Source organism: Bidens hawaiensis, unplaced genomic scaffold (assembly GCF_021521415.1).
Source record: "Bidens hawaiensis isolate Kalapana, Puna unplaced genomic scaffold, B.hawaiensis_p1.1 tig00004242_1, whole genome shotgun sequence".
NCBI classification, from domain to species: Eukaryota; Viridiplantae; Streptophyta; class Magnoliopsida; order Asterales; family Asteraceae; genus Bidens; species Bidens hawaiensis.
The window spans coordinates 1106202-1128587 of record NW_027491253.1 but is presented as its reverse complement, the minus strand read 5'-3'; the positions used below and the strand labels follow the sequence as shown (position 1 = coordinate 1128587).

Genomic DNA, 22386 nt, shown 5'->3' with positions numbered 1-22386 from the left:
ACATTTGACATCTTGAACCACGACTACCTCCCTTTATTCTATAATCCAAAATCGACTTGACATATGGCATAAGAAAGACAATCCTTGATGAGAACGAATTTTCTCCATCACCGCCTCCATGAAGATCTAAGGGTTGATAAAAATAGAGAATGAGGCAAGAGAAGCCATGGTTTTAGGTATGTGATCACCGTCAACAAGGATGGTCAACGCTCAACACAGTCAAATGTCAACAAGGATTATTCTAACAATTATAAATTTATAATCAAGTATTCAAGTTTACTTAAAATTTACATATTTATTTGGTAACATCTTAGTAAACCAACAAATGATCGGTTAGAAAGAGTATTTGTTCGAACAAAATTGATTACATAGATTACATAAACGAATACCAATAAGTTTATAACTTAATCATTATGTAAGTTGTTAATTATTAGTGGGTTCGTTTATTTGTTTTTACATTTATTTTATGCTATTGGATCTAAGTACATCAAACTTGTTTAGGTTTTGGTTGTTCGATTTATTTTGGCTCGTTTAGGGTTTGTTTGGGCCGTATGCCAACAAACGGGCTGTTTGATCTCTCCCCAAACATTAAGCAGGGTTAATCAAGAACGTTTGTAAATAGTTGGTTATCATCACATTCACGTTATCTCAAGTCTCAATCTTTGTGTTTTGTATTAAGATTGTGTCTTTGTGTTTATGATTGTCATAAGCGGCAAAGCTTGGATGAGAATGTCGCCCAGGGGGGGGGGGGGGGCTCAATTTTTTGGTCAAAAAGGGTAAATTTACATTACGTAAATTTCCGGGCAAAAAACAGGTAAATTTACACTACTGCGCAAAAAAGGGGGGGGGGGGGGGGGAGACCCCTGGCCCTAAAGAAGCTTCGCCCCTGAAATCATCGTATCAAAAGTAATGCAATGAATAAGTGACAACTTTTTGGATCAACACCATGGATGTGTAATGTGTTTGGCAATAATCCAACAGTTTACAAGTTCCACGAATGTTGCTTGATGAGAAATATTTTATGTTCACTAAATACCATTTTAAAAAGTAATTAATAAAGTATTTAGGTGATTTAATTTGCATATAAAGGTGATCAAATTAATTTAAGAGGTGGGTCTGCCGAAATGGGTAACCATCTGGAACTGTTTTATTACATATATATGCAAAATTGCAAACTACAATTTGCATTTCTCATACAACAATCTTGGGATATATATAGACTCATGTTATATTATTTGATTATTTATGGAGAAACCACACCGCACATACAGATTATCATTATACTAAAGTAGACGTTGTGCATGTAAAGGAAATCCTTCATGGTAAGATTGAGATAATATCAGACACATTTATCGTTTTAAAGGCGGACTCTCGCCGAGAAGAAAAGAAGTGAAGAATGCCAGTGTTTCACTCGGTTTAAAGATGGGTACTGCATGACCAGCTCCTCTAAACGTAGCAAAAGTAAGACCTTCATATTCTTGAAGCCAACCAGCAACCTGAAAAGAGGGCATAATTTACAAACTAAACATAATTTGTATTTTGGAAAATGCTAATAAATACTAGTGATAGCTTATTCAAAAGTTAGCAGACTTATAAATGGTCCAGACTAGACATATAATAGACATACGAGGCACAGGCAATGACCATTTAAGAAGAACATGTTAGAATAAAAATATATTTTATATATATTTTATATATGGCCCTTATAATTATTTATCTTATTATTGATCATTGACCTAAATAACCTTATGTTTATAACTGGTAAATCCTTGATGGACGGAATTACCCTTACTAACATTAATAGGGTTTCCCCTTGGGTGTATATATAGAGAGCTTATTAGAGAGGTTAATAACTAATGATGAATAATAACACCATAAGAATCATCCCCTACCTCTCTCCCTCAAATCGTGTTCATCAAGAACACCTAATCTCCATCCTAACCATACACCCTAAAGGGGAACTCGATCAGATTAAGAAGATGTCAATCTCAAACATCACTGGATTAACAGGTATTACATATTTCTTTGTTTACATTATATCATCGATTATAGAAACTGATCAACATGTGGTATCAGAGCTTAATGTTGATTAATCAGTTTCTTCGATGTCCATAAAAACTGGAATTAAAATAGGAAACGAGTTTTTGATTAAAACCCTTATGTTTACGGTTTTGATCATCATCATAAAACTGATTGGATCTGATGTTCGTATTACTTCTAACGAATTGTTAGGTCTGATTAAAACCTGTTCATTATAAAAACCTGATTATTTTCGAAATCTGTTTTACAAAACTTTCAGATTTCGATTCCAGTATTAAATCTGATAATATAATCGAAAACAGTTTCGTAAAATTCTTGAAACTGTTCTTGTTTTTTTTTTTTTCGAAGATGTTCTTGAAGAACATCATAATTTTCGAAAACTAACATTAATTAGGATTAACTTGGGAAAATGAAATCTGTTAAAGAGATAATATTATCTCTAAGTTTAATTTCAAAATCTTTTAAATAAAATAAAAGATATAATTTTGAAATCTTATTAAAATTAGAGATAATCTAAAACTTTAAAGAAATAATATTATCTCTAAGTTTAATTTCAAAATCTTTAATATAAAATAAAAGATATAATTTTGAAATCTTATTAAAATTAGAGATAATCTAAAACTTTAAAGAGATAATATTATCTCTAAGTTTAATTTCAAAATCTTTTAAATAAGATAAAAGATATAATTTTGAAATCTTATTAAATTTTGAGATAATCTAAAACTTTATAACAGAATCTCCCAAATCCCTTAAAATTAGGAAAAGGTTATCGGTTGATTATTCTTTTCGAATTCTGCTAATGTTGCGAATCAAGGCATCTATTCACAACAACTGGACTCTAATCGCAACAAATGAAATGTTGCGAAATCGCATGATGTTGCGAGAATTACATATTATCTTGCGAGTAACATGTTGCGAATGTCCACTAATTATGTTGCGATCAGAACCTAGCATCACAGAATGTTGCGAAGGGACATATGTTGCGAAAAGTCACTAATGTTGCGAACCTTAAGATGTTGCGAGTATTACTTAAGATGTTGCGACGAGCTAATTTTGCAAGATGTTGCGAGTATTACCTATTGATGTTGCGATCAGCTCATAAAATCACAGGATGTTGCGAGTACTCTTAATCGCAACAATTATGTTGCGAGTGCTTTAAATCACAACAATGCTGATTACATCACAACAACTCCATTCGCAACATCTCTCATAACAACATCATTCGCAACATCTCTTATAAAACATCAATCGCAACATTACTTATGACTGCACTGTTCGCAACATCTAAAATCCCCTAACCAAATTCGCAACATCACTTCGAAGAAATCGCAACTTTACTTATATCTTACATGTTGCGAAATGATCAGAAACCCTTATATATAACCTAACTGATTAAGGGGCCCTGCTCCGTTAAATTACTTAACTTAAATAACACTTATAGTTCACTTCTGCCCAACGGTGATGTGTAAGCTAATATTGTTATTTAAGTCTAATTAAGTATGTCACTTAAAAGTGTATGTCCTAACATTATCAGACATTCGCATGACTTTAGTTTTGCTTAACTTAAACAACACTTCATGAGTTCACTTCTGCCCAATGGTGATGTGGTAGCTTAACAAAGTTGTTTTAGTCTAACTAAGCATAGTCATCTAAAAGATGAGTATCCTAAAATTGCTAGATACTCAAATGACATTAACTTTGCCTTAAATACCTTAAATGTCTCAATTCTGCCCAACGGTGATTTGTTACATTTATGTATTGCAAACTTACCTTGTGCATAACAACTTGATTGTTCCAATTCTGCCCAACGGTGATTTGTTACAATTATTTTCGCACAAGAATTTTATACTTAAATAATACATTTTCTGCCCAACGGTGATCTATTTTATTTAAGTATAATAAAATTAATTTTGGTGTTATACTTAAAATTATCACATCTTCATAATGATCCTTACATTAATGATCCTTCATTAATGATCCTAATTTCAGTCTGCCTTATTAGATTACCCATAACATAAATCACTCTAAAATTCTTCTATAAAGTTTGAATCTCAAACCTAAATCATCCACTCTTATTACAAAACCTAAGAAGAGTTTTGCTTCTAAAAGGGTCTTATAAAATTTGCCCTTTTGAGTCTTGATTATCCTTAAAGACTTGAAATTCTTACTGCTCATTCTGATAAAAGTATTACAGAAAAACACTTGAGCATAATCAGTGGGATAAATAAACATGTCTCTTATGATAATCAAGAACTCCTTACATGATTCCTATCAGGTGAGCAATTACGGATTCTAAAATTCCTAAGACTAACGTTTTTTTTTTTTTTTTTCTTTTTCTATGGAAATAATAGAATCAAAACAATTCCTAAGATGCATGCAAAACACTCTAATTCTAAATAAAAAGGTTAATTGGCATTTGTGAATACATCCTAATATTTAATTCCATGACCCATAAACTGAGAGCTTATACATGGAACTTAATGAAGTCTTTTCAGTGTATTACTTTTCCACCAGTACAATTAGATGCCTTAAGAATCAACTATAACACTCAGAAGTACTAAAGGAAACTGAGTGTGTTGCTAGCAATATATTTACAGGAAAAAGGAATGCCTAAAATTGAAAATCAAATGTTATTCACCTTATTACCACTAAACCTTAAAAGAGGATAGTTCTAAAGTCTTGAAACAAAATACAAGTACTGCTTCCAGCTCTAAGTTCTCAAAGGGAAAGTCTCACTGCAAAATCATGCCATTAGACTAGGCACGAGCAAAGAGACTATCCATACCTCAAGGGAACAGTTGGCTAAGAAAGGTAGTTACCAATTAATGATATTTAACTCCACTAATATTAATATCCCTATTAACACATGTTAGTTGAGTTTTATACGTTTCCTTATCAGAAATCGATAATAATTAAGATGAGAGTCAGTGACTCATTTAATGTTAAGGTTGTAAGAACCATAAAAGCTGTTTTGTATTAAGCTTTATGATACCTTAAACATTCTAGAGTTTACTCAGAATTTAGTATCAATACTAAAGCTACATTTTGACAGTTATAAGGTTTTAAATGACCAAAACAAAGTCATTACTAACTAAAACTATCATATTATCGGTCGTTATTATCTGAATAGAAACCTTATAAGATAAAACTAAGCGATGCTACAAATTTCACAACCTTTTGTTATCATAGAAATGAGAATTTAACAAAAGATAAATGAGACTTACGTACTTCATCCATTAAGACCAAAATTTTCATGAGAAATCATGACTCGGTTGACAAATGATGAATTGTCATTAAATCTCATTCTTAGTGATTTGAAAGCATGTGTTAAATGCCCTAAATATAAACTGGATAAAGGGAGTAAGTGAGGTCCACCATAAGTTAAAATTCACTGCTATTAGTGGAGCTTAGAAGAATATCAACTTGTATCTAATCTGTTTCCTACTGGACAAGTTCTTTAAAGAAATCAATTCATATATACTTATCAGTATTCCTTCTAAATATGTCCTTAAAATTTCTTATGAAATATGGACAATAAGGAAATCAAGTCTAAAATGTATGAAAGTTTCCTATGACATGAATCGCCAAAACTTGTATGGACTTTTAGAGGCCTAAAAGATCAGTGGGAGCACTGAGTGTCCTTATATGCAAGAGATGGGGGAGAAACAACTTAATCTACCTCATAAAACATCCCTTGTATAAGACACTGCTCCATTATATCTTGTCTCCTTAACATTTAATGCTACTCCTAACAAATTTTGTTGGATACCTAAATATGGGAAAACTTAGATTTCTTACCAAGACTAATTAATATAATCCTCAATTAGAATTTATTGGTCTTCTGATGTTGACCCTAAGCATGCTGAATTCTTACATATTTCTAAGGTCAGTAGGAGCAGTAAAAGTCCTTATCATAACTTGGCTAAGTACAAGACGCGGGGGGAGAGATTGTCGCTTACTTTAACTCCGATTACACCTCTTGTACACCATACTGCACCAACTCTTACATACTTAGAAACTAATATTGCTCCTAATATACCTGAAAATATGAAACTCCTTATAAACCCAATAATCAACTCAGGAGGTCATCTAGGTCTCAAAGGCCTACTAACTTTGATGATTATGTACCCTACCTGACTAAAGATTAAATGGATTTTGGAAGGTTTAATGATCCTACCTCTTCTAATTAAACCATTAGTATCAATCAATCTTCTAAAATAGTATAACGTTTGGGATTTGGTTGAATTACCTAAAAGGTAGTCATTACTAAACTAAATCTGAATGAATAACGTTAATACACTAAAGGTATGATTGATTGATAAAGGTATACTCAAGAGGGAATAAATTATCAAAGAACCTAGTTCCTTGTCTTACAAAAGGTTACTTTGAGGATCATCACTGTTCTAGTAGCTTATAATAATTTAGAGCTACATTACATGAACATTAAAACAACTTTCCCTAACACTGGCCTACATGTTCGTAAAATAACCTGTAAGTTCTAAACTGAAGGTTAAGAACACTTAGTTTGTAAGTCAATAAAATCCATGTATGGGTTGATGCAAGAATCAATAATGAAATCATAATGCAACTCTCTTCATCAAGAACTAAGTGGATTGATTTACCTACCTCAAGATGAGTGGGAGCAACTAATGTAAACTTGTCCTTATATAGATGACATTCTTTTGACAAGTATATGTTACATGAGTCAAAGTATTGTTAACGCATATCTTGACCTAATCAATCTCGGAGATACCTCTTATTTAATAGTTATCAAAATACACCGAGATAGACTCATTAGTTTTATATGTTTTACATGAAACGGGTCCTTACACTTGTAACATACAATATTGCTCTCCTTTAGAGGCTAATAGGATAAATGAGATTATTTCCTTATGCATCATTAATTAGATGCCTTAAGAAGGTTCAAATCTATACTCGTTTAGATATTGGTCACATTGCTAAACACTAGACTAATTATTTCTATTGTGAAGCATCTGATAAAATATCACAATATCTCTAAGAAACGAGACACAATAATTTAAAGAAGAAGAAGTGAGAACTAAAAAAAAAACGGTTGACTACTAATATTCTAACTTTGTCAACTTCTGGGTATATCCTTGTAACACCCCGACCAAAGGCGGATTATACATCGGGGCGCCACATATTGTTTCATTACTCGTGACACTATTGGGTGTCAATATTTAATAAATACATTCATTCGCGCACGCGCAGAGTAAACACAAGATAAAATAAATCATCATAAATCAATATATTATAAATCATAATATTCGAACAGCAAAAACTTGTTTTGATACATTTTAATCTAGGTCCAAAATAAAGAAAACTTCCTACGTGTCCTCAAGCTCCAAAACAGCTACTGCGAACCTGAACATGTGTTAAAATAAACGTCAAACACTTGCGTGTTGGTGAGAAATCAAGTTTAATACAATACATAGATAACAATAAATCTGCGCGCAACATGTGTATGTCTGGTTTTCAACAGGGGTGTAATCTGATCGGGACCAACTCTAAGATTCATAGACTGCCAGTGCTCACAATTGAGCTCACAAACAAGACAAACTGTGCATGTGTAAACAAAAGAGAAAATCATAAACGATAGTTCTCCCGTGTTCATCTAATGGTACCATGAGAACTGCGGAATAGACCGACAAGACGGTTAATGATCCACACATACAAATAAACAGCCAAGTCTACGTCCTCAACACATGGGATACTGCGCGACTAAAGTTCATAAACAAGTTTAAGACTCTAAGTTTGTATGAACACATGAACATCCCAAAACATTAAAAGCAAAAAGGGATTAGGTACGAGATTACTCACTTGATAAACGATGCGGTGTAAGATAAAGCAAGAACCAACTTTAAACAAGCACAAGTTAACCTATAAATAAGATTATTGTTTTAATGAATTGATTTAAGTCTTGATTATAAGTTAGCATAATTAATAAGTAAATTATTATATATAATATATATATTACCGGAAAAGCAGGGCAGAACAGGGAGGAAGACGGAGGCAGAGAGGAAGGCGGCAGAGAGAGCAAGGAGCAAGAGAGAATAAGAGAGATTAAGTGTTTTGTGTGTGTAGTGTTACGAAAATATTATTATTATTTATAGAGAAACCCTAGGGAACACAATCCCTAGAAAAAGGGGAAAAGATCTCAAAAAGCAAAAGATTCCAAAAGCAAAAGATATCAAAAGATATGGCAGCAGGGAAAAAGAGAAAAAGGCTGACAGGGAACAGTAAAAAGGCATAGGCAGGTCAGTTAAAGGTACTGGTCAGGCATGGAAAAAGCAGATCTCCAAAGATAATGTCAGTCACTTTTTCTGCCAACCAATGGGGTTGGTGCGCATGCTGCGCCGAAAGTAACTTTTTAGACATAAAGCAGATTAGGTCAACAGCACAAAAGATAAGACAACACAAAAGCAAACGGCTAGATTTAAACAGAAGAAAACTCAAAGGGTTTAGCGCGAGAAGGCTCGAGCGCGAAGGCAGACACAGAAGGTCAAGAGAGCGCGAGCGCGGAGGCAGACAGAACCAACCTTAACGCGTCGCGGGAAGAACTACATTTCTAAGCGCGCCGCGGGAAGAATCACATTTCTTAGCGCGCCGCGGGAGGAACTAAAATTCCTAGCGCGCCGCGGGAAGAACTATAATTCTTCGCGCGTCGAGGGATGAACTACGATTCTTAGCGCGCTGCGAGAAGAACTACAAATCCTTAGCGCGTCGCGGGAAGAACTACCGTTCTTAGCGCGCTGCGAGAAGAATTACAATTCTTAGCGCGCTGCGAGAAGAGTTCGTCTCGCGTATCGCAGGAACAGATGGTCTTCACGCAGGATTCCTTGTAAGGGGTCTGGCGCGTGGAGCTGCGCAGACAACCTTAGGCGGGAAGGAACAAAGGACAAGCAAGGAGTTAGAAGAAAAAGAGGGAAACAAGGCTTAAGGGCGGGACGGCGACAAGAGGGAAAAGAAGGCGGAAAGAGAGAAGGAGAGGGACGGGACGGCGGAAAGAAAGAGAGAGAAAGAGGCGGGAAGGAAAAGTATATTATTATTATTAAAAGTAAAATATAAGTATAAATAAATATTAAATCATAAAAGAAAGAGATCGGGTCAGAGAAACGGGTACCTGGGTCGGGTCGGATCGGGGCAGATGTCACAGTCTCCCCTACTTTAAGAAATTTCGTCCCGAAATTTATCTCGAAGTAGGTTGCGCAGAGAACAGGTGCGGGTACTTGATCTTCATTTGATCTTCCCTTTCCCATGTAAACTCGGCTCCGCGCTTGGACTCCCAGCGAACTTTCACGATAGGGATACGACTGCGCTTGGTTTGCTTTACCTCGCGATCCATAATCTCAACAGGCTTCTCAACGAAATGCATAGTTTCATCAACTTGAACTTCATCAAGTGGAATGTGAAGGTTCTCGTCAGCTAAACACTTCTTGAGATTGGATACATGGAACGTTGGATGCACATTACTGAGCGCGGGCGGCAGGTCAAGTCTGTAGGCAACTTTTCCTACACGCGCGAGAATCTTAAATGGTCCAACATATCGAGGAGCAAGCTTACCTTTCTTCCCAAAGCGGACAACACCCTTCCAGGGCGACACTTTGAGGAGAACAAGATCACCAACTTGAAATTCGAGAGGCTTCCGTCTACGATCTGCGTAACTCTTCTGTCGGCTTCTGGCAGTCAACAGATGATCACGGATCTTGGCGATTTTATCGGTTGTCTCTTGAACAAGTTCGGGTCCTGTGATTTGAGTTTCACCCACTTCGCTCCAACAGATCGGGGAGCGGCACTTACGACCGTAAAGTGCTTCAAATGGGGCCATACCAATACTGGAATGATAGCTGTTATTATAAGAGAACTCGATTAAAGGCAGGTGCGAATCCCAATTACCTCCAAAATCAAGAACACAAGATCGGAGCATATCCTCAAGAGTCTGAATAGTTCGCTCAGACTGACCGTCAGTCTGAGGATGATATGCCGTACTCATGTCCAAGCGAGTTCCTAGCGCAGATTGGAGAGATTTCCAAAAGCGAGATATAAAACGGCCATCGCGATCGGATATGATGCTCAAAGGAGTACCATGGCGGCAGACAATTTCCTTGACATAAAGCTGCGCGAGTTGCTCAACACGTTAGTTTTCACGAATGGGCAGAAAGTGAGCAGACTTAGTCAAACGATCCACTATTACCCAAATGCTATCATGTTTGCTTGCTGTCAAAGGTAACTTGGTAATAAAGTCCATCGCTACACATTCCCATTTCCACGTAGGAATTTCTGGTTGTTCGAGCAAACCAGATGGGCGTTGGTGTTCAGCTTTCACTTTAGAACAAGTCAGACATCTAGCTACGAACACAGCAATATCCTTTTTCATACCGGGCCACCAATAAGTAATGCGCAAATCCTTGTACATCTTATCAGCGCCGGGATGAATGGAATACCGAGATTTGTGCGCTTCACTCAGGATATCAGCGCGAAGATTCTCATCAAAGGGAATCCAGATGCGATTAAGATAGCAGAGAATTCCACTCAGATTAGGCACAAAATGCGCTTCCGCGCCACACACTAACTCGGCGCGAAGGTTACCATTACTGATGGATGCGCACTGCGCGTCACGAATACGCGATTCAAGGTTGCTTTGAATCGGCGCGAAGTGAAGCTGGGTGCGCGGCAAGATACAGTTAAGCTGGCAGGGTTTTCGGCTGAGCGCATCGGCTACCACATTAGCCTTACCAGGATGATACCGGATCTCACAATCGTAATCGCTGATGAGTTCGTTCCATCGGCGTTGCCTCATGTTAAGTTCCTTTTGATCAAAGATATGCTGAAGGCTTTTATGGTCAGTGTAGAGGATACACTTAGTACCATAAAGGTAGTGTCTCCAGATCTTCAAGGCAAAAACAACTGCACCAAGTTCGAGATCGTGAGTTGTATAATTCTTTTCATGAACCTTGAGTTGCCTTGATGCGTAAGCGATAACCTTGCCTCGTTGCATAAGAACACAACCGAGACCTTGGTTGGATGCATCGCAATACACGACAAAATCATCATTACCCTCAGGTAGCGCAAGAACAGGAGCTTCACACAACAAACGCTTGAGCGTCAGAAAGGCTTCTTCTTGCTTCGAGCCCCAAATATACGGTTTACCTTTGTGCGTTAAAGCTGTTAAAGGCAAAGCGATCTTCGAGAAATTCGAAATGAAGCGCCGGTAATAACCAGCTAAGCCCAGAAAGGAACGGATCTCGGAAGGAGTGGTCGGCGTAATCCAGTTCTTGATTGCTTCAATTTTGGATGGGTCGACATGAATACCCATCTTGTTCACAATATGGCCAAGAAACTGTACTTCATCAGACCAGAATTCACACTTGGAAAGCTTAGCATAGAGCTGCTCGGTTTGAAGCTTTTGCAATACCAACCGAAGATGTTGCTCATGCTCGGCCTTGGTCTTAGAATACACCAGAACATCATCGATAAATACAATCACGAATTTATCCAAGAAAGGCCTACACACCCGATTCATTAGATCCATGAAAACGGCGGGTGCGTTGGTTAAACCGAAGGACATGACCAAGAATTCAAAATGGCCATAACGAGTTCGAAAAGCAGTCTTCGGAACATCTTCATCGCGGATGCGCAACTGGTGATAGCCAGAGCGGAGATCAATCTTGGAGAAACAAGAGGCACCTTGGAGTTGATCAAAGAGGTCGTCAATACGCGGTAAGGGATACCGGTTCTTAATGGTGAGTTTGTTCAACTCGCGGTAATCAATACACATGCGAAACGATCCATCTTTCTTTTTAACGAACAACACCGGAGCACCCCAGGGCGAAGAGCTAGGGCGGATGAATCCTTTAGCAGTCAACTCTTGAAATTGGCTGGCCAATTCTTGCATCTCAGCGGGTGCAAGACGATAAGGAGATTTGGCTACGGGGGAAGCACCAGGGACAAGATCAATACGGAACTCGACTTCGCGAGCGGGAGGGATACCAGGAAGATCATCAGGAAAAACTTCAGGGAAATCACGCACAACAGGGATATCGCGAAGCTTCTTCTTTTCTTCAGCAGGTTTGACCACATGGGCTAAGAATGCAATACACCTTTTCCGCATGAGCCTTCGGGCTTCGGCGCAAGACATAAGTTTAAGACCGCGGGAGGGTTTTTCGCCGTAGATATGAAGATCACCATTTTCTCGAGGAATGCGAATCAACTTCTTGGCGCAAATAACTTCGGCGCGATTATGCGAAAGCCAATCCATACCAATGATAACATCAAAACTTCCAAGAGGCATAGGGATGAGGTCAATCAGAAAATCGTTTTTGTTAAGGTTAAGCGTGCAATCTTTAATCACTGAGTTTATTAAAATAGTTTCACCATTAGCCAATTCAACTGAAAAATTTTCTTTTAAATCGCTGCGCGGTCGCGCAAGCTTCTGCTCGAAGGCGCGAGAGATAAAACTTCGATCGGCGCCAGTAACAAAAAGTACAGAAGCATAAAATCCGTTAAGCAAAAATGTACCATTAACTACGTCATTATTCGCTTGCGCTTGGTGCGCGGTTATGTTAAAAGCTCGTCCACGCGTCACTTGGTTTGAAATCTGGTTCACCGGATTCGCTTGTGTGATTTGCACTTGTAGTCTCGGGCACGCGTTCCGGAAATGACTGGGATCACCGCAGTTAAAGCACGATCTGGGTCGTGGGTTTTGGTAGGTTGGTTGTGGGTTCTGCGGGTAGACTGGTGGTGTTGGCGCAATTGGATTGGCGGGAAGGACTCTACAGTTTTCTGTAAGGTGACCAGCGCGGCCACATCGGTTACATTGTCGACACGGGGTTTGGGTTGGGTGGTGAAGTCTACAGGTTGGGCAAAATGGTTGATTTCCTGTGTAAGGTTTCTTAGTTGGCGGGGCAGGGAGTGCTGGATTGGTTAAGGCATAGTTATGGACTACAGGAGGTGTTGGGTAGGCTGACAGAGGGTTAGGCGCGTAAACTGGGGGTTGGTAGATGGGTTGCTGGACAATGGGCGGGTTGGTAAGCGCATAGGCCTTGCGCCTGCGCTTGAGGTTGTTACGGTTTGAGGGTTCAGGTTTGGTTTCTGTTGGTTCAGGGGCAGTCTTGGTGGGTTTGGTCTTCTCAGTTCCCCGCAGGAACAGGGTTCCTGCTCTGACATGATTGTCGCTGAGCACAGCGGCCAACTCGATGGCGTCAGAGAGGGTTGCTGGGTTTCTGGCCCAAACAGAATCTTGAATTTCCATGGGGAGACCCCCAAGGAATTTCTCTATGGCTCGGCGGGAAGGGGTAACAAGGTGAGGGACAAGCAGGCTTAGTTCATGGAAGCGCGTCGCGTACTCGCGCGCTTCACCACTGTACTGCTTAAGATTCCAAAATTCCTCCTCCAGGCGCTTAACTTCGTTGGGAGGGCAGAATTCTCGCGTAAGAATTTCCTTGAATTCCTCCCATGTCATGCTAAAAGCAGCTTCTGCGCCACGCGCATGAGCTACTCCATTCCACCATGTAAGCGCTCTAGATTCCAGGACACTGGAAGCATATAGGGTTCGTCTGTCTGAAGGGCATTGGGTATGGAGGAAAGTGTTTTCTATTTTCTCAAGCCACTGGAGCATCACGGTGGCTCCTTCAAGACCTGTGAACTTTGGAGGGTTACCCGCGTTAAAGGACTTAATGTTGTAACCAGAGGTGTTGGTATTGTTTTGGCTCAAAGCTTGGGCTATTGCGGCGGCCATTTCCTGGGAACGTTGCTGTCTACGCATGCGCGAGGCTTCTCTTCTCTGAAATCGGCGAGATAGCGGAGGCATTCTATAAAAATTTTAATTTTAGTTAATATCTTGGTTTTATCGCAAAGTATAACCTCGAAAAGCTTGGTTTCGCGGAGTCAGTTACTGTCAAAAGTTAAAAGTAAAATAAATGACCCTAAATGCAGACTTAATAAAGGTAACAAATTCGAATCAAGAATCGACAATTCATGTATCACCATGACTTTCCGAATTCCCAATTTAAAATATACGAGCAAACGAGTATTGGAGATTGACGATTCATGTATCACCATGACTTTTCAACCCTCAATATAAAATATACAAGAAAATGAGTATTGGAGGTTGACAATTCATGTATCACCATGACTTTTCAAGTCTCCAACCTCAGAACATAATCGTAAATGGAAATTGAAAATCAACTATTCATGTATCACCATGACTTTTCGGATTTTCAAATCCAACAAACGAACATGTAAGTAAAATCAATAAAAATCGAAATTCAACAAAAATCGAAATATCGCGAAATAAAACATAAAATCATATACTGCGCAAGCGCGAGCATATTTATAAACAACGAGTAATTAACAATAAGCGCGCAAACATGAGATTTCTCTCATGCGCGAGAAGGGACTCTTAGGTATTCTAGGCCGTTACGTCTAACCACCTATCCTAAAGTCAACGAGCTCTGATACCAATCTGTAACACCCCGACCAAAGGCGGATTATACATCGGGGCGCCACATATTGTTTCATTACTCGTGACACTATTGGGTGTCAATATTTAATAAATACATTCATTCGCGCACGCGCAGAGTAAACACAAGATAAAATAAATCATCATAAATCAATATATTATAAATCATAATATTCGAACAGCAAAAACTTGTTTTGATACATTTTAATCTAGGTCCAAAATAAAGAAAACTTCCTACGTGTCCTCAAGCTCCAAAACAGCTACTGCGAACCTGAACATGTGTTAAAATAAACGTCAAACACTTGCGTGTTGGTGATAAATCAAGTTTAATACAATACATAGATAACAATAAATCTGCGCGCAACATGTGTATGTCTGGTTTTCAACAGGGGTGTAATCTGATCGGGACCAACTCTAAGATTCATAGACTGCCAGTGCTCACAATTGAGCTCACAAACAAGACAAACTGTGCATGTGTAAACAAAAGAGAAAATCATAAACGATAGTTCTCCCGTGTTCATCTAATGGTACCATGAGAACTGCGGAATAGACCGACAAGACGGTTAATGATCCACACATACAAATAAACAGCCAAGTCTACGTCCTCAACACATGGGATACTGCGCGACTAAAGTTCATAAACAAGTTTAAGACTCTAAGTTTGTATGAACACATGAACATCCCAAAACATTAAAAGCAAAAAGGGATTAGGTACGAGATTACTCACTTGATAAACGATGCGGTGTAAGATAAAGCAAGAACCAACTTTAAACAAGCACAAGTTAACCTATAAATAAGATTATTGTTTTAATGAATTGATTTAAGTCTTGATTATAAGTTAGCATAATTAATAAGTAAATTATTATATATAATATATATATTACCGGAAAAGCAGGGCAGAACAGGGAGGAAGACGGAGGCAGAGAGGAAGGCGGCAGAGAGAGCAAGGAGCAAGAGAGAATAAGAGAGATTAAGTGTTTTGTGTGTGTAGTGTTACGAAAATATTATTATTATTTATAGAGAAACCCTAGGGAACACAATCCCTAGAAAAAGGGGAAAAGATCTCAAAAAGCAAAAGATTCCAAAAGCAAAAGATATCAAAAGATATGGCAGCAGGGAAAAAGAGAAAAAGGCTGACAGGGAACAGTAAAAAGGCATAGGCAGGTCAGTTAAAGGTACTGGTCAGGCATGGAAAAAGCAGATCTCCAAAGATAATGTCAGTCACTTTTTCTGCCAACCAATGGGGTTGGTGCGCATGCTGCGCCGAAAGTAACTTTTTAGACATAAAGCAGATTAGGTCAACAGCACAAAAGATAAGACAACACAAAAGCAAACGGCTAGATTTAAACAGAAGAAAACTCAAAGGGTTTAGCGCGAGAAGGCTCGAGCGCGAAGGCAGACACAGAAGGTCAAGAGAGCGCGAGCGCGAAGGCAGACAGAACCAACCTTAACGCGTCGCGGGAAGAACTACATTTCTAAGCGCGCCGCGGGAAGAATCACATTTCTTAGCGCGCCGCGGGAGGAACTAAAATTCCTAGCGCGCCGCGGGAAGAACTATAATTCTTCGCGCGTCGAGGGATGAACTACGATTCTTAGCGCGCTGCGAGAAGAACTACAAATCCTTAGCGCGTCGCGGGAAGAACTACCGTTCTTAGCGCGCTGCGAGAAGAATTACAATTCTTAGCGCGCTGCGAGAAGAGTTCGTCTCGCGTATCGCAGGAACAGATGGTCTTCACGCAGGATTCCTTGTAAGGGGTCTGGCGCGTGGAGCTGCGCAGACAACCTTAGGCGGGAAGGAACAAAGGACAAGCAAGGAGTTAGAAGAAAAAGAGGGAAACAAGGCTTAAGGGCGGGACGGCGACAAGAGGGAAAAGAAGGCGGAAAGAGAGAAGGAGAGGGACGGGACGGCGGAAAGAAAGAGAGAGAAAGAGGCGGGAAGGAAAAGTATATTATTATTATTAAAAGTAAAATATAAGTATAAATAAATATTAAATCATAAAAGAAAGAGATCGGGTCAGAGAAACGGGTACCTGGGTCGGGTCGGATCGGGGCAGATGTCACAATCCTTATGTCAGCAGACATTACTATCTCATGAAGGAGTCCTAACTAACTGATAACAACGACCTAAGTTATAATGACATAATATGTTGCTGATCATAACGCAACGTGTCACTAAATGTTGTTGGAAAACTTTATCAGTTGACTCATAATTTATTAACTTCATATAAATCCAATATTGAAGACTTATTGTGATAAAGTCAGTTACCCTTATTTCTTGAACAGTAACAGTTCAAGCGGAGCTGCATTAGAATTCGATACAAGTCTAAATTATTGTTCGCTTATGACTTAAGAACAAATAGAGGAAACTAAACTTTTGTATCGAATGCATTCATGATATGCTTATGGATCCACTAATTAAAGGTCTGTCACCCATAAGTCTCCTAAATGGCCAATAATAGAGACGGGTTTTACCAATGACCAAGCGCAACTGCGTATCGTACTATGAATGATTAATTATTAATTTTTCCTCATACGTTGAAAATTTGTTTTGTCTCTAAATACGTTCATGCATGCCTAAAGACGTATAGACACTAATTATACAAATCAACGGTAAGGGCTTATTTGTCAATTTGATCCTAAAGTTAGGTTTTAAATTTGAGTTGTAGTATGATTAATGGGGGTCCTGAGTCGAATATTGATTCAACGACTGTATTTCTCTGCTGCAATTTGGGTTTAGAACTAAAATGAGTATTAACCTCTGATCAGACTAATCTAATGCTCATAATAAATAATTACTAGGCTAAGTGGGAGAATGTTAGAATAAATATATATTTTATATATGGCCCTTATAATTATTTATCTTATTATTGATCATTGACCTAAATAACCTTATGTTTATAACTGGTAAATCCTTGATGGACGGAATTACCCTTACTAACATTAATAGGGTTTCCCCTTGGGTGTATATATAGAGAGCTTATTAGAGAGGTTAATAACTAATGATGAATAATAACACCATAAGAATCATCCCCTACCTCTCTCCCTCAAATCGTGTTCATCAAGAACACCTAATCTCCATCCTAACCATACACCCTAAAGGGGAACTCGATCAGATTAAGAAGATGTCAATCTCAAACATCACTGGATTAACAGGTATTACATATTTCTTTGTTTACATTATATCATCGATTATAGAAACTGATCAACAGAACATAACTTGGGTAACTTATAAATTATTTATATAAATTAAAAAGTAGTGATTAGTAATCTCGTGAAAATAACGTTAAAAGTGGCGGAATGTATATGTGTGTGAACCCTCGGATGGGCAAAAGTGAAATTGCACTAATTTTGACGTTATTTTACTAATCTCATGAAAATAACGTTAAAAGTGGTGAAAGGTTAATCAGGCATCATGTGGTGGCATTGATAGTCGAACGACAAGGGTACATGCACCAATCGACCGGGATCCCGACGGTTGAGTGTTATGTGCCTTAGTCCAAGGCTTGATGCGAAACTACTATCGAGTCGGGGGTCTCACCGGAAGCAGCCTCTCTATTCCTACGGGGTAGAGGTAAGGCTGTCTACATCTTACCCTCCTCAGACCCTACCATAGCTTTGCTATTGGTGGGATATATATACTGAGTACAATGATGATGATGATGAAAAAGTAGTGATTACATAATTGACAGAAAAGTCTAGTTCAAAAAAACTTGGGTGCGCGCTTGAAGTAGGGGACCCTAAATAATTAACAGAAAGTCTAGTTCAGAAAAACCAATATTCTACCTAACTTCCAATATTCTATTAATAACGAGCTTCCAATTTTTAAAAACTTCATAGCAAGGCCAAGAATTAATAATATGACCTGCTTTTGGTGGTACCAGGGCCTCCATGCTTGAGTAATAGGTAGTCCTAGAGAGCTTAAACTGTATCTTGTGGACAACACCGGGACTCTTCCATCAGTATCTCCACTATTGCACCCAGAAATAACATATGATCATATCAATAAATCAAAACTTTGAAGATTATATATATATATATCGGGAGGACATATTAGTGAAACATACCTGTAGACCCATATTCTTAACTTGGCATCAATTAATTTTTTGTATATAGGGAGAACCGAATCTTTCGTCTCGGCCCAGCCATAGAATATGTCCATACTGCAGCAAATGTAGCAAATTAAGCTAATATAAAAAAATGTAATATGTTGTTATGTCAAAAAATATTAAACGTGAACTCATTATATATTACTTGCAAATGCTCCAGTTCTTCAGATTAAGACCATCGCCGACATGTAGAGCCTTCTGAACTTCAGGTTTATTGTAATAACTTTTTGCATAATCATCAAGGCAAGGATCATAACCCCCCATTATGCGTGGCATCTAAAAAGAACATGATCAACATTTTAGTTAGTTCCATATATACCGATGATGTCGTTCTTAACTTACTTGTTTTAGTCATAAATAACAATGTTATGACTTGTGACCCCAAGATCTATAAACGTAGTTTTTAAAAGACTTGCTTTGCTATTTAAGAAGGGCTAATTAACGGCACAGCTTGATACCCGCTCGCCTTTTATTTCAATGTAAACCCTACTCTTTAGCTTAATAATACATGAGTTAAACGGGGCCAAGTGCATAAATTGTAAGCACTTATTTTCTTCAACTTTTTATTTGCCAGAATACTGTCCCCTAGCTTATCCAAACTGTCTACACATGAATTAATTGTTCACACTTATAAGTATAAAAGTTGTTTTGCATAAAGAAATAAGATGTAAAAAAAACCTTGGTGGGTAGAGTTGTTAGAGAAACACAAATTTGTCCACAGCTAAATGTGTCAAAATCTAGTTGTGTCACCCAATTACTTGACATAATATTAATTAGTGTGTGAATATATCAATAAAGTGCGCACATGAGTTGACTTATATTAGATAGTATTTTCCACTAATATGTTCCTCCACTAACAATCACAAACTAATAATTCGTTTGTAAAAAGAAATAAGTGCAAATGACATGCTTATGGATGCATGCAGTGTATAAGCACCTACCATCTTAGATTAGCTCTTCTTGAACACAACCTCCATTGCTTTATTATTATTATTATTAGAATCACCAATACAGACCGACGTATAGAGGCTGTAAATGTCTATCTCTTTATATTGTGCTAGAACTTCTTCCACAGCGTGGCTGCAGTCGTCGTTGCTCCATGTATCGTTACTATTGAAGTCACAGTTGTCTCTTATGATTTTGTGAGTTTCATCTGATACTACAGCATGGCTCCAAGCATAGTCAATTAAACCTTTCCAGTCTTCAGCATCATTTGTTTCAGGGTTACCTAACTGCATTTCAAGATATTATTATGCTTATTAATGCCCATTTGTAAATAGAACATATATAATAGAAAAGATGCGCGTGTAAAGTTTTAAAGTCACTTTAAAGACCATACCAGTATGCCTTTCAGGTTGATATACCGCGAACCAGCATGATTTTTGTCATGAATTAGGCCTGCCAATTCTGGAACATACTTCCCTGCATAAAATAAACAAAATATGTGATATGATTTTGTGTTTTTAATTTGTAATTCAAACTTTGTAATATATTTGAAAGATGTACCTGCATAGCTCTCTCCAGCAATATAAAATGGTCTATTCTTATATGAAGGAAACTTCAGGAACCAGTTATGAAGGAAAGCATATGCATCATTAGCTGTTATAACACTCCATGGAACTAGGTAGTTAGTACTTATGATTATATTTGTAATGCATTATGTTATATAGGGTTTGGATCAAATACAAATGAAATTAACGTGCTAATTGTGAGAATCAAGTAGAGTAATTATATATACAAGTAGAACAATTATGTAATTACTCGATGTAATTACATAATTATTCTACTTGTATATATAATTACTCTACTTGATTCTCACAATTAGCATGTTAATTTCATTTGTACGTTAACTTTTCCCATGTTATATATGTGTAAATTAGAATATTTGTGATAAGTCTCCATGACTCACCAGTGAGATCATCTCCAAGGTTATCATAATCCTTTGTTGTGTTTGAGTATGAAAAGCCAACACCAACAGGAGATTCAAGGAAAAGCATATTAGCTTCTGCACAACCAAATAACAAACATCAATATATGTATTAGATCAACTATTTCTACATATAAAGGATGCAACTAAGAACTCGAATTAAATTTACCTCTATTCCACGAGTACGGATTGAGATGAAGGCCTTTTCCATCTGTGCTCACAATGAATGGCCCAATCTCCTGTGTAGCTCCATATCCCACTGATGAACACCCTGGACCTGAAATACACAATGGCTTGTTACCATGATGACGGCAATCCTAAATCATTTTCGTTTGTTAAGTGGCGAATTATATAAGGATGAATATTGATCTCCATCAGCAGTCAGCAATACTTCCTTAACCATCATGAAAAGTTTGTGTTACCTAACTTTACGGTTATATCACTTGCTAAATTTGAGTATTTCGATTGATCTGTCATATTTCGTATGAACAATGCAGTGGCAAATATACCCGATGAAGATGTAGGTTTAGATAAAAGGAAAAACGGTTAATTGATAGTTATTTGTCATCAAAAGGATTGCTTTTGGGACCCAAAGCCAATGAAAATGACCACAAAATTTTTTCTTAACAAGAAAAATTATTGAGATAAGATTGAAAAGGTCCTATTAAAGTCAATTCATAAGTCATAACTATAGACTTCCAAAAATTATCTGAAATAAAAAAAAAACATCAACTTAATCTTCAGGGGTGTTAGAGTTATGGTTAATTTCTTACCACAACCTCTTAATTGTCATATGACCAGATCACGTTGGTTAACAGGATATTGGTGGGCCCGTGAGTTTACAGATAACAGGTTCTCATGATTAAAAAAATATATAAACGGTGATTTTCGATGATCGAAACATAAACAATATCTAATATCGATTTAGAGCGTGGAAACAAATTTATATCGAGTTACTTTAATATGCTTACCGCCATTAAGCCATAGCACAAGGGGCTTCTCATCTGGAAGAGTCCAAGCTTCATAAAACCAATAAAACAGTGCTCTTCCATTTTTCTCATTTACGGTCACATATCCAGCATAATGTCGGAAGTCAACATTAGGCTGACAGGGCAAGCTTGTCACAAGATCTTCAACATTCTCGACACGTGTTTCTTTTTCATTGGACCATTGTCCATTCCTTGCAACTACAAATATATTTTTAGATAGAAATACAAAAACAGTTATTTTCAAAATGGATATCGTTTTTAGAGTGAAAGCCATATATAACGAGTATTGTTAAGCTCAGTTAATTCAGCTTGTTATGCCAAATAACAAGACCTTATCCCTATTTATACTAGTTGAGATACCAAATCCCACTAATCAAATTAGTAGGAAAATGTTATATTATATATTTTTGCCATTATCCATGCATATCTAGATAGTATGTTTTGGATAATAAAAAGGTGGTAGACTTTTTCTTTCCGAATCAATATATTTTTGCCACGATCCAGGTGGGAGGTTGGTGGTGGTTGACTTGTGGCGGGTCTCCCAATGAGACATGTTATGTTGCATTGATCACTTGTGCTCGATTCATGCATTCAAGAAAGTGAGAAGCCAAACCAAGTGGACAAAGCCTAATCATTAGTCATAGCTTTCCTATGTTGATTCTTTTTATCAAATACACCCCCCCCCCCCCCCCCCCAACAACCCCAAATCCCGTATAATGTGGATCATCTACTGTGAAAGGCTCAACGGAAAAATGACGTCTGAGGCGTGTTTCTTTCCATGCAATGAATCATCCACTTTAAAAAAATTATGCAATAACCATTGATGAGATGGAAACTCGAGTT

At 37.8% G+C, this 22386-nt stretch overlaps 1 protein-coding gene and 1 pseudogene across 2 annotated transcripts in view; both read right to left on the bottom strand.

Moving 5' to 3' along the window:
- Positions 1-22386, bottom strand: part of LOC143625907 (large ribosomal subunit protein eL6-like) — an 87559-nt gene that overhangs the window by 58912 nt on the left and 6261 nt on the right. The gene's annotated exons all lie outside the window — the stretch shown is intronic.
- Positions 1350-21847, bottom strand: LOC143625800 (serine carboxypeptidase-like 31; annotated as a pseudogene). The gene is made up of 10 exons (XR_013152329.1): positions 21526-21847; positions 20724-20831; positions 20537-20632; positions 20134-20226; positions 19967-20049; positions 19569-19859; positions 18773-18903; positions 18586-18681; positions 18384-18489; positions 1350-1496 (listed from the first exon to the last, which is right to left on the bottom strand). The product of XR_013152329.1 is annotated as a serine carboxypeptidase-like 31 (transcript).